The sequence below is a fragment of the Lygodium microphyllum genome, chromosome 14, assembly GCF_053477565.2.
Source record: "Lygodium microphyllum isolate KBCC chromosome 14, Lygodium_microphyllum_v1.1.10, whole genome shotgun sequence".
Taxonomy (NCBI): domain Eukaryota; kingdom Viridiplantae; phylum Streptophyta; class Polypodiopsida; order Schizaeales; family Lygodiaceae; genus Lygodium; species Lygodium microphyllum.
In genome coordinates, this window is record NC_141148.1 from 2,586,427 (window position 1) to 2,600,271 (window position 13,845).

The following is a 13,845-nucleotide window of genomic DNA, read 5'->3' on the forward strand; positions in this document are numbered from 1 at the left end:
AATGATTCTAGGCTCACTGAATGTTTTTTCATAATTAATGTTGGATTGGATCAAGGATTATGGCTCTTTGAAAATGTTTATGTGTGGATGAAGGTAATATATGATTTTTTGTATGCAAACAAATGTGATATAATGGAAAATGAGAAGTCAAGGTATTATTGGACTACAAAACACAATAGAAAATGAGCCATATTGGAATTTTTAATTTCTGGAATTGTACGAATTTGTCTTTTTCCTGTGTTTTTTTTACAGATGTCGCATCTTGGTTCATCTAGCAATGACCCAGATTTGGATCTCATGAATGATACATTGGGCTTGTTCGGCAGGGGGTCAATGCATTTTTTGGAAGTTTTCCTAGTAGGGAAGACTTCATGGGAGAGATGATGAGACACCTTGGTCGCTCTCCCACAGTAGACGAGGTATTCAGCGTCATGTCTGGAACGCCTCTAACGTCTTTGCCTGGCACTACTTCCCAAACTCCAATTGCAAGTACTCCACATGCAGCACCTGTACATGCATTGGCTGAAGCACAAGCGTCAGCCGACGCACGTGCATCTGCAGAAGCATGTGCATCGAGCGAGGCAGAGGGTAGTCGACAGAGAGGGAGGAGGGAGAGTCGAGGGGGAGGACGAGGCTTGTGTGGGGGTTGCCTAGGAGGTGGCGAGCGATCACCCTCACCAGTAGATCACGTAAAGGAGCCAATACGCAAGTACTATAGAGTTACAGATACTGGTGGCATCTTCCATGATGATGAAGGAAGGGATGTAATGGCATACATGAGGAGCATCGTGTATGCGACGTATAAAGATTGTTTCGTCTACTTCAAAAATCAGAAAAGCGGCTTGTGGCAAGAGGTGTTGAGGGTAGTCCATAGGAGGTACCCAAATCCTGAGGGTCAGCGATTCTCGGATGATTGGGGACGCACAAAAGTGAGGGATTTGCTTCATAACAAAAGATCCCACCTCATGACACATGCCAGGGACTCACTGCGGAGACAGGAGGAGGGGCGTGGAGCCTATAGCCAACCACCTATGTGCCACCACATAGAGTGGAAGAAAGCCAAGAGGAAAGCAGTAGAGAAAGTGAAGAGTCACCAGCACGTAGAGGCAGGACGCATCCAAAATGAAACCATGGGATCGTCGTATTACGGATCGGGCGGCAGAGAGTCGTGGGACGCATCCAAATGGAAACCATGGGATTGTCGCATTACGGATCGGGCAGTAGAGAGTCATGGGAGGCAAAGTTTGTAAGTATATTTTGATTTTTAGTTTTTAAAAATTTATATTTCTTTCAATTCTTTATATAATTTGTTCTGATACATTGTGTCTCATAATTGTTTGTATATATCATAATTATTTTGCATACTACTATCGTTGGTAGGATACCTACTCCTAGAGAGGCAGGTTACCATCGAGGCCATAACCGCGCAGCTACATGGCTTCACCTATGAGGAGGGTCTTATCACTGAGGACCAATACAACCGGGCTATGAGGATTTGACAGCCAGAGGAGGTATGTTTTTCTTACTTTCCTATTAAAAGTATAGCTAATTATAACTTTTTTTCCACCATGTGTACGTAAGCAACCTTGATCTTTTGTGTGTGTAGGTGAACCCGGATGTGGAGCATAGCGAGGAGGGGGATAACGACGCTAGTAGCCATGGTGGTGCTAGCGAAGATGTTTCTTCTTCAGATTCGTAGAGGAGCACCATACCTCCTCTATGGCCTTGTTTTCTTGTATATCTATTATCCATCTTTGAGCCTACTGCTTGTGGCCATGCTTTAGGTCGCAAGCACTTAAACTCCCCATGTAAATGCTTTTGATCTATAATGAATACACGAACTTTTGTTTTCAATTCTCGTGCTTTTAGATCCATTGTCTTTTTCCCAAATGCACAATTTGATGTATGGGAGGGGGAAAAAAAAACCAAAGAGCATGTGGTTGCTTTTTCCAGTTCTGTTTTGCGCATCTATCTGCGCGTCTAAATTGCAGAAAACCCGCGTTTATAAGCGCGTCTAAAATGCAGAGTACACACGCTCATACACACGCTACATAATTCAAATATAAAAAAAATAAATATCTTTTTTTAAAAAAGGAGATTTTTTGTTTTCCGTTCGCGTCTATGGGCACTTGTAAAAGCGCGTCTACGGGCGTGTCTATATGCCCGTCTAATTTGCCATATAGACGCGTTGGTAGATGCAAAAAATAAATTAAATAAATAATAATTTTGGTTTTTTATGCGCTTGTATTCACGCGTGTATATGCGTGTTTGTTACGCGTCTATTTTTGCATGTAAATTCCTTAATACATGAGATTATAGACGCGAGTTTGTAGACGCGCAAATAGACGGGCAGGTAGACGCGCCCGTAAGATTTTCTCTATATTCAAAAATCGCGTCTAAGAGGCCTTTTTGTTGTAGTGATAGCTCACTACTATCACTTCACTCTAGTCTTTTCTTCAGTCTTCAGCAGCTGCTTCTTCCATTTCCTTGAGCTCTTTTAAACTTACATTCATCATTTCCAAAAGTTCAAAAAATTTCCCAAAGTATGCCCTCATATCAGAGAACATATACAAAAGATCTACAAAGGATTTACATAACAGAAACATAGCAGAAACAAAGGCTCTATAGAAGGTCTACAGAGGATTATAGAAGGTCAACAGAAAGCATCAAAACCTCATAACTGTTAGAAATGCGGGATCTAGAGCATGGCAAAGACGGAAGCTATGGAGGATGGAAGATAAAGATACTACTCATGTTGACATTGACAAAGAAGACAACTGTTACACAAGTGAATTAGGTTTCAAGATTGAGACTTGAACTCATAAACACAATCTTGTGTAGGACTGACAATGACACAGTGACTTGACAGAAAGAGACAAGTACTATTGCATTATCTTCATATGAAAGTGATAGTCAAGTACATCATTATATAGGATTGCTTGGTAGCACATTTCATCACTGTGCATATGGGATTTTGTCTCTCTTCCTAGAATAAACTGCATCTTCCTAACCTAGCTGTTCCATACAAAGGGGCATACACAAGGTGTGATTGACAGATTCTCAACACCCCTCCTCAATCACAACCTGAAAGTACAAAGTGTGTAGAGGCTTTAGTGAGAGCAGTACCTGCAAAGTGTGGGCATACCACAAACATGGCAAAACACCAGAGGCTGTCGCAGAAAAGGCTAAGTGTGGGTACCATAAACATGGTGGACATCCAGAGGCTGTAACAGGGGCCTCACAAAGTGTACAGAGGCTGTAGTACAAGGCTTACATGAGGAGTTTACAAAGCTTATGAAAGGAACATTAAGGTAGGTACGATGGTTTTAAAACAGAAAATGAGAGACAAGGACCGATAAGCCCTTGTGGTCTTTTTCAGCATATGCTATTTCTTTGTCAGCATCATGGAAAATCTTCTTATCTTTCTTCTCTTCTTCATGATCTTCTTGGTCTGCTTCTTTATGGACTTTGCTTACATTGGTTGCGGTTGCGGTCTTCATGTTCATGTCTATGTCTATGTTCCCCTCAAGCAAAGAATTTCTTATTTTCCCCAAAGCAATAGGCATGTCTTCTAGTTCTTCAAATAAACACAAGGATGAAACTTGAATCAAGGCTTGAACCTTCCCTGCAAGTAGAATAGGCACATCTTCTATGTAGTGTAGATAAACAACACAAGTCATGTTGCTCTTCATGGAGTGTATCCACATAGCGATCTTTTTGTTCGTCATTTCCATGACCAAGGATGAGCAGCAAATCAACTCCAGATTCTCAGATTTATCAGTGGAAGGGCAGATTGCAGTGTGTCAAGAGACACAAGTAATATTAGTGTGAAAACACACTATGTAGTTTGATTCTTGATGCTTGTTGATGTCGTCTCGTTGAACTTGACCTTCACTTTGAATCTTCTGCTTGCTAGCTTGGAAGGCAAATCTTGCTGGGAACTTCAGTGACACAGTGGATCAGAGTGGCAGGGCCTTCAGTGAGCTTGGAGGAGTGAGAAATTGAAACAAAATGAAGCTTTCAAGGTTTTGGCTATGGCTGACTTTTAGGGTTTCTGAGGGTGCAGCCTGGTTTTTCAGCTCGTGCAGTTCGTAGACGTAACCATTTTGCACAAGACTTGATGGGAAGGAAGCTTGGGTAATGAGCTTCAGTTGCCCTATGCACACGGACCAGATCACAGCACGCAGAGGCAACGCGAACTGTACGACCAGAATATGGCGCAGAATGGACAGCAATCTCGAATTTCCGCAATGCTGCCGTCTGATGCGCACGATGTTGAGCTGCGATGTGATAGGAAGCTGCGCCACGAGTAGAGGAACGTTTTTCTAGAAGGAATCGTGGGATGAAACGGCTTGTAGTGTGAGATCCAGGGGCTCAATCAGAGCTATGTGCTGTTTGGCTATGGCTGCCACAAGCTTGGCTGAAGATGAAGTTGAGAAAAGAAGTCATACACTTGAGCTAAGCTGGATAGAGATTATGAGAGACTGAGGGAGCAGAGAGAGGACCTGAAACATGCTAAGCCATGCTCAGCTGCGCTCTGATACCATGTTAGAAATGCGGGATCTAGAGCATGGCAAAGACGGAAGCTATGGAGGATGGAAGATAAAGATACTACTCATGTTGACATTGACAAAGAAGACAACTGTTACACAAGTGAATTAGGTTTCAAGATTGAGACTTGAACTCATAAACACAATCTTGTGTAGGACTGACAATGACACAGTGACTTGACAGAAAGAGACAAGTACTATTGCATTATCTTCATATGAAAGTGATAGTCAAGTACATCATTATATAGGATTGCTTGGTAGCACATTTCATCACTGTGCATATGGGATTTTGTCTCTCTTCCTAGAATAAACTGCATCTTCCTAACCTAGCTGTTCCATACAAAGGGGCATACACAAGGTGTGATTGACAGATTCTCAACAATAACTCATACTAAAACCATTCCAAACCATCAAAAAATATTCAATAAGATTTCAAAAGATCTCAACCTTCATCAATTATCAATCCATGCTACATACAAAAGAAAAACAAAACGAAACAGAAGCTAAATAGAAGGTATCAGAACCAATCAGAACCTCAATAGAACATATCAAACCATCACAGAACCTCATTTCTATTGAGAATCATCATGAGCTTCCAAAACATAATCAATATCATCCAAAAAACTCTCAAACACTTCCAAAACAACTAAACATCACTCAAAATCCATTAAAAATCAACCATTCAGGCCTAAAAAATAACAAAAATCAACCAAAATATAATTATTTCAGTAGTAAGTTGTTATTTGAAAATTGTTTGAGCATGCTAGGATATTCCATGTTACATATGTATTAAACATGGTATCAATGATTAGTCCTCGAGTTGCAGAGAGTGATCCAAACTATCTATTGTGGCCATGCCTCTTGCCTTCCCACCACCTCTTGCCACTCATCAAGAACCCACATGATAATCATATGCTTTAGGTACTTCTAGGAGTGCTTCAATGAGTATGGCCAATGTGGTTTGGTTCCTCACTTAATGTGTTCATCTTCTCCTCTATGAGAGGGAGGGAAGGAGAGGAGAAATTTATCTCACAAAGGTTTCCCGATGCCAAATCACAATATTGACGTGGATCACCTTGGCCTTGTTGATGACTATTTGTATAAGTGAAAGTAAATGGTGATGGTTCTCCTATCAACATGATATCACTAAAGATAAAAAAGAATTTGGACTCCTCTTTTGTGATAAATGTTGACTCATCCTTCATGCTCATGTGATGGTGCAAAGGGGATTGACAACAAGAGGGAAGAGATACACGAGTGACTTGAAGTGAAAGCCATATTGTAGGAATTTCTAAATCTCTCAAAACTAGGGACAACTAGTCCTAACAAATATTCGAAGTGATTGTTTGGCTTGTGATTCTAAGTTCTAATTAGATTTGGGACAACTTTACTACCATCTATGATATCAAAGATTTTTGAATAATGTAAAGTGATATTGCAACGATGCCCTTGTTTGGGGCCAATTTGCTACTATGTCTTTGTGCAAGGGCAATCTATCTCTTCTACAATTCTTGTGTTTTTGAAATGTTTGAGGTGTAGAATTATTGTGTGCAAACATTTGTGTTTTATAACACTTTGAAGTATGCCTAGTTTTAGATTATGTTTGTAAATTATTACCAAAGTAAAGTAGAATGGTTGTTCCACATAAAAAGAAAAGATAATGTCAAATGGTAAGGGTGTCACCCACATAGTCACACTTAAGTCTTTAATCACACAAAATTTGTGGTACTACAACTCAAAAAAAACTTAGTTTTTGAACTTTGATTTCAACTGCCAAGTTTTCTTTTCAAAAGTGTGATTTCTTTTGCAAAGTTTGGAAAGACTTTTAAAAAATCCTTTAAAAAATAAGAAAATGGCTTACAACAAACAATGAGAAACTCTTATGTAATAATATGCAATTAGTGTGACACACGGGCTATTAATGTTATCCACCATGTTTAACATCACTAATTCATATCCTAAATGCACCTAATAAGTCATAAGCTTGTGGCATTGTTTGAATACAAAATTTAGTACAAGAAAATCCAAAACCATGGCCAAAAGGGCAGAAGGTGAATGCCCTTTTCTATGAAAATTTTGAGTTGTATTTGAAATGGAGGGATCCTAAAGTTCTTTGTGGTGTGACAAAATTGTCTAGATGATAAGAGTTTTTAGCTTGCTATGACTAATTTGGTTGTCGATGAGCTTTTGGAGTCAATGACGTGCTCTTGAAGTTATGAATGATGACATAGGAAGCTCGCATTTAGCATGAGGTTGGAGAAGATAATCCCTCTCTTTTTTTATAGTTGTCATAACTCATAGCTCTTCATGTTGCAACTTCATAGTGTCAATATCTATTTAAGGACTAAAATCTACTAATGCAAGAAAACTCCATAACAAAGCTAATAGTAAAGGACCAAGAGCATTCCTCACACATGCCAAAAAAAATGGGAGTGTAATTGCCACAATCTTCCTAAGCAGGTTCTCAAGGAGAAAGACTAGCGTTCATCCCCACCACAACTATAGCCTTAGGTTGCCAATATGTTCAATGGGAATGACCAATATGTGGCTAATTATGGTTCCCATTATGAAAGGTGTATACACTTAGAGTTGTTTACAATGAAGAGGCTTGAAGCGCTACACCCATGGGAGGTTTCTCCTATGGTTGAGAGCATATTCAATGATTATGGTAGGAAAGCTAAGCTACAAGATATCCATTTGGTGATTTTCATAAATCTATGTGCTTGATCACTTATTAGTAGTTGTGTTTTAGCATGTGGATTATGAAGGTTATGAGGATTTCACATTGTTGATATTTAGATTCTTAGAATTATTAACTAATTGGCACATTATCTCCATTTTGGCATTTTGTTACATCTATGCACTTTATCAGTACTCACTAAATGGGTTTTCAAAAATTTCTAGATCATGAAGGTTACTAATGCTTAATAGCATTGAGGTTTATTGATTGGACACTTGATTAAGGTGGAGCAATCACATGATAATCTTATTTTCCTTCTCGAAATTTAATCATGTGTAAAGTTCCACATTCATGGTCTAAAGACTTATATCCATCAAATCCAACAAGAGTATCAGCTTTAGGATTCCACCTATGATGAAAATATTAAATGTTATAAAAATTGATTGAGAATACTTTTTGCAAGTCAAAAGAATAAATATTATGTATGTTTACCTTATTTGCTTCTTTATGGTAGTCTCATCTTCCACCAAAATAAAAGGAATATTTTCTGTAATGCCATATTTTTATTTTTTCTTTTGATATATTTTAGCAATAGCATCAAAGATATATCCATGTATCCTAGGGATAAGGTGGGTAGCTTGTTTATGGCCTCTCTTTGTTGTTGAGAGTGAAGGGCCATTAAGGTTAGCAGTGAGGAATTCATGCAACCTTGGTCCACCGCACATCTTTGCAACCTCAAACAAAGCTTTTGTATTTGCACTGTATCATTAACTCTCCTTTGACTGTACCATGTTTGTAGCTATATCCTCTAAAAAGTCCCAAAGAGTAGGTTTTCCACCAAATTTTCCCAATCTATGAGCTTCTATTATATTGCTACAAAACTTGGTGATATCTTTTTGATCTAGAGACTCTATATTGGAATCATGTAAGGTCCTTATTTTCACTGACAAAATCGCAAGCTGAGACTTATTCATCCAATATTGAGAGTAAGATCTCTTACATGTTTGGAAACAAGTGTTGTTTGCCTAAGCTCTTGTCTAGTGAGATAGTCTAATCTTCTACCAAATCCCATTCCCCTATTTCATCTCTTCTCTTGTACTAACTTCTGCTTATATACTCTCATCCTAAAATCATTAAGCTTGTATATACCTTTGCAGTGGCTACAAGAGATGATAAAAAATATGAGACAATACACATTGTACATTTTAAAATATTTGCAAAACTATCATTTTCCAAAGCACCGCCCCAATCTATAATCCCCACACCACAAACATTGCCAAAAAAATCTAACACAATATTACCAAGATGTAAATCAATGTGTAACCACCTTGCTTTGTGCAAACGACACAATCCCAAAATTAATGCATGCATAATGGACAAGATGCATTTGCAAAATATATTTGTTTGCACTATCTGATCACTTCTCAACTGAGAATCTTCATCATGCCTTATTTTGAATGTGCCCCAAGTATTGAACAATCTTGTGAATTGCTCACAGCAGATGAAGGAAGTTGGGCCATGAAACTTTAAAGATCTCCACCATTAAAAAAGGGCATGATGGTCCACAAAGGTTCTTTTGTAGTGGTGGTTGCAATCACCCATACTAGTACTAGATGTCTGATTTACATCACTATTTCTCTTTGTTGCTTTGATTGCCTTGTGTATATTCTTTTCCTCTATAGCATTTTCCTGCATAAATCTTATTGCAGTCAAATCTTGCTACCCCTACAACCTTCACTTTTGAAGACAATGCCAAAAGCATTGCTTCCTAATTTTTCTGCTCAAATTATCTCATCTTCACTCAAATAAATTGTAGAATACACATGAGACACATGTACATAACTTTTTTGAAGGACCTCCACTTTGCATCCTACCATTGGAGTGGTAGAATTCTGTCCAAGAGCAACATATGCAGACCGCAGTCTCTTATCCATACTTTCAACTGAATATGCAATCCCTATATGTTCTACATATTCATTTATTTATTATATCAATTTATAGTTTAGTATGTCTCTTTTTCCAATGTTCCAACATGTATCTCTCATCTCCTTCTCTTTCATAGAGCATATTTCCTTGAGTAGCTCACACCTACATCTTTCCAAAAGTATTATGCATTTTGCATTGGGCATTTGCTTTTCCCTTATTATCCATGTACCTAACAAGTTGAAACAATAGAACATATCAATAAAACTACTCCCTTCACTCTCTTTATGTATCTCTCTCCCCCCCTATATAACTCACAAATATGGTAGGCTCAAGTTGGATATATGTATATAGTTAGGGTTAGTGAGTAAGATGGGCCACCTTCCACATTGGCATTTTCCTTGACATAGCATGTTAGTTAGGTGGCTTCTCAAGTAGTTAGAAAAATAGAGCTAAACAATGATTATCCTCAGATTTGAGTCCTAGAAACCATCATAGTATCACCCTAGGATCAATGCTAGAATGTTCTTAAGAGAGCTACAAAGTCTATTGGAATCTTTAGGTCAATCATTATGGATCAAGCTGAATGCTTTGCCTATGAGGTAGACCCACACGCTACTTGATTGGCTAAGTTAGTGTATAACCATGGAATCTAGATGGCTCTTCTAAAACTACAAAACATTACCTCTCTAGCCCCTCACTAGGATAGGTAATATCTCAATATATGATTGCCTTTTACGTACTAGTATTTCTTGGGGTGCTTAAGTATATGTAAATATTTACTATCATTACATTCAAGGCCTAGTACATGAGAGAGAGAGAGGGAGTTCAGCCACTATCTCAGATTGAGATAAAACATGGCGAGTGTTAACTCCCCAACGATTACTCACTATTTTAACCCCCATTTTGCTCTTGCAAGATTTTTGTGGGGTTGTTTTGCAAGTTTTATAAAATTTGAGATTTCAACGAGTTTAAAAATCGTGCAAGTTTTGTAGATTTTTGGGTGTAGTAGACTAGATAATTATAGTTTTGTATTGTAGTATGATTCATTTTAAGAATTTATATATAATTTTATGTTATAAAATATGTGGGAACATTCTAGCTCAAACTTTGGAGAATGAGGTGATTTTTTTCTGAATGTAAAAATATTATATTCAATTTGACAAATATTTTCTATGAGATTCATAAAAAAATAGAACGTCACTTAAGTCAAATGCATACCTACACTAATTATGGTGTTCCTTTAGTGCAAAGCCACAAGGACATGCGACTTAGACACCATGCTTAGTGTGGATATAGGTTGAGATACGTCTAAGGCCTAAATATTGAATTCGAAGCAAGCCATGCCTAGAGATTTAATCTCTCTACCTAAAAACAGAGTCTTTGATCATACTCAACATGCTAGCCATTATACTTCTACAGTAGAAGGTACAAGCCAACTTTGGCTATGTGGCTCTTTCAAAGTATGCCTAAGCCCACATTAATTAAGAATAAAATTAACTTCTATACAAAACTCAATCACTATTAATAGAGTGTTGATGGACTTCGCAAAGACTACATGATTAAAATTGAGATTTAAAAAACAACATTCTAATGCCCACAAATGAAAAAACTATCACATTAGTCAATAATGTATTTCAAAAAGTAAACCAAAATCCTTAAGCATCATCAACCATGACATAATAGTTGTTCTTTACGATCTTTGATCTTATTGATCAAGATCACCTTAAGTCCTCATTGATCAAGAAAACCTTAAGTTGATCTAATTTCCGATTTCCTAATGAAGTAGCCTCAACAAGGCTGAGTATGTTAGTTAATGGCTTTTCAATCAAAAGGACTTGAGATAGATCAAATTCACATAAGGAAAACACATTGTCACAAACGGTTTCCTTATGAACCACAAAAAATTTATATAAGGAATATTGAAAGGAAAGAAAAAGTAAATATAAGCTCATTGAAAAACTTAATAAGAAGTTTGTGTGCTCTAAGAGTGACCTATCCTACAAGTCAAAGGTATACCTAAATTGAATATCTATTTAGGCTCTATGATTGCATCTACTCTTTAGATAATTGATACTTATGATTGCTTATGAGAAAAAGACAGAGAAATGTCCATGGTAATGTGGCACTTATTGCATCATTGCTCTCTTCTCAAAGAGAGGCTCCACTTGGTCATCCTACTAGAACACCATTGCTTTACAACTAGTTGCCCCATGTAAAATAATATATTTTTATGTAAAGGATTGAGAAAATGATCTAGTGCACAAATGGATTGTTGTAGAATTGTCATAGGGAGCTTGTGAACAACTAAAAAATATGTTAGACTTTCTAATTTTTAGACTATACTTGTTGTCTTCTTTGAAAGTACACACGTTTGGAAGGACTAGGAGATGAGAGGCTTAAACATCTACTCCAAGATTTAATCTAAGAGAACCAATAATCATCAATTATTGAGGTATTATTCTAAATGTGTTGTTTTCTTTAGAAGCAGATACGTTTGGAAGGACTTGGAAATGGGATATTGTTATAAAATGGAGAACTTTATTTAGGCTAGAGACATCATTAAAGATCAAATATATACCATGAACCCTCACTATATAAATCTTCCATAAGTAGTCATGGTATCAGGCCGAGAGCTTGTTCAAGCTAGCCTAACATTATCCATAGTTGGTACCATTGAAGTTTTAGTCCATGGATTGAAGTTTTAGTCTAGTTAAGGTAGTAAGTAGCCATAGACGAAGGAGATGTTGCAAGCAACTACCTTGACTCCGATTTAAAAATGTGTAGAAACATCAGACCAGATTTCACTCACTCATCACATCCTTCCTCCACAATCAATATCAAATATGTTACATTGAAATGTGAAGCTCATAGAAAATCTACTTGGTCTAGGCAGTGAATAGGTTTTAATAGTATAACCAGAGAAGTGAAGCTTAGAGTTTGAACTCATGCACTTGTCAAAACCAACCCACACATGCCAACTCAGCTACAACCTCATTGACCTACTTGGCTATCCAAGAAAAGCATGAGAAAAATGAGCTAACAATTATGGCTAGTAAATAACTATTTTGAAGGTTTTTCTTGTCTAATGCAACATCCATGGCATTCAACTAGAGATAATGGAATTGAATATATCATGAGACACTAAAACACCAAAACTTTGTCATCTAAGAGGGCTGATGTTATCGAGTTAACTCCATAACTACTACATTTCTGACAGATGTTTTTTGATGCCGAGAAGTGCGAATATCCAGGGAAAATAAGACTTCATTGAAGGCGGCGGTGGCAATTAGTACGATTTTAAGCGGCAATGCCCAGAAAGTACTTAAAAGAGCTACTAGACGGTGGTCGAAGAATTTTCATAATTTTTTGGCATGACAGAAGAGACCCTGGGAGATGACCAGCAGTGGAAGAATTTAAGATGGACACCCAAAATTTTTCAGACCAAGAATCGGACACCGGACGTGGAAAAGGGAGTGCCCGGAAGGCCAAAGGCCAAAATGGCAAGTGTGAGAATGGACTTTCGGAGAGCCCAAAGGGTGTGACCCTTTGGGGAGCCAAAATCCAAAAATCGTGGGGGGGGGTTGCATTTTTTTTGCCACTTGACAAGGATGGAGGCGCCATATCCACGTTTGGTGAGAAGGGGGGTTGGAGAGCCTACAAGCAACCCCCCCCCACTAATCTCATGGTGAGAAGGGGGGTTGGAGAGCCTACAAGCAACCCCCCAATTGATCTCATGGCCCTTCTTCTTCCTATCTTCACTCTCCATCACTGGTCTCTGCTCCTCAGTTGGCTGCCTGGTTGTGGAGATTAAAAACCAGTCTTTCTCTCTCCTCCCTCTCTCCCTGCATAGAGGCAATTCATGTGCAAGAAATCAAGAAAAAGAGGGGCTGAAGAATGCTTGTCCAGCTATGATCGGATTGCTTCAAGATGAAGAGGAGGTTGAGGAAAGAGGTTCAACACTGAAGAATGGTTGCTAGTCATTCTGTGGGCTACCCAGAATAATTATTAAAAAACCCGCAACACGCAAGACACGTAGTATGCTTCAATTTTATGAAGAAATTTACTTGTTTTTGTTGTTTCATGGTCCAAATGTTGTTCATATGCAATGAATTTTTGTTTGAACCTTGTTTACATCATGATTGAGGGCTGTAACTACAAAAATATGGAACCCCTAATGATTTAGAGCCGTTATTAATTCTTTAAAACCCGTAAAATATCATTTTTAATGGAAATTAGTGGTTTTTTTCGATTTTGAGTTGGGAGAAAGGAGTGGAAATGAGATAAAATCAGAGAAAATGTTAAGTTTCAGTCAAAATAATAATCCAATACAAATAAATCAGAAAATACCTATTTTTTATGAATAATAAATAGAAAAAATAGTGAAAAATAGAGGAAATTGGGATTTTCGCGCTCAAAAAATATGGAAAAATAAGATGCATGTGCGTGAATGTTTGGCAAGGTTAAAGCATGAGGTTAAGCCTCAGTTTGGACTCGTCCTTTGTGTTATAGTACGTGTTTATTGCTTTTTACATACAAAAATGATACAAAACAACCATTTACACATATGCACCGCAGCAACACCTAAACGGTGAGGGGGGGTACAATTTGTGCGACGATCTAATTGCTGAAAAGATACAAATTCTGATTTTCCTCTTTGCGCATAGCATTTAGGGATCGTTCCATAATTAA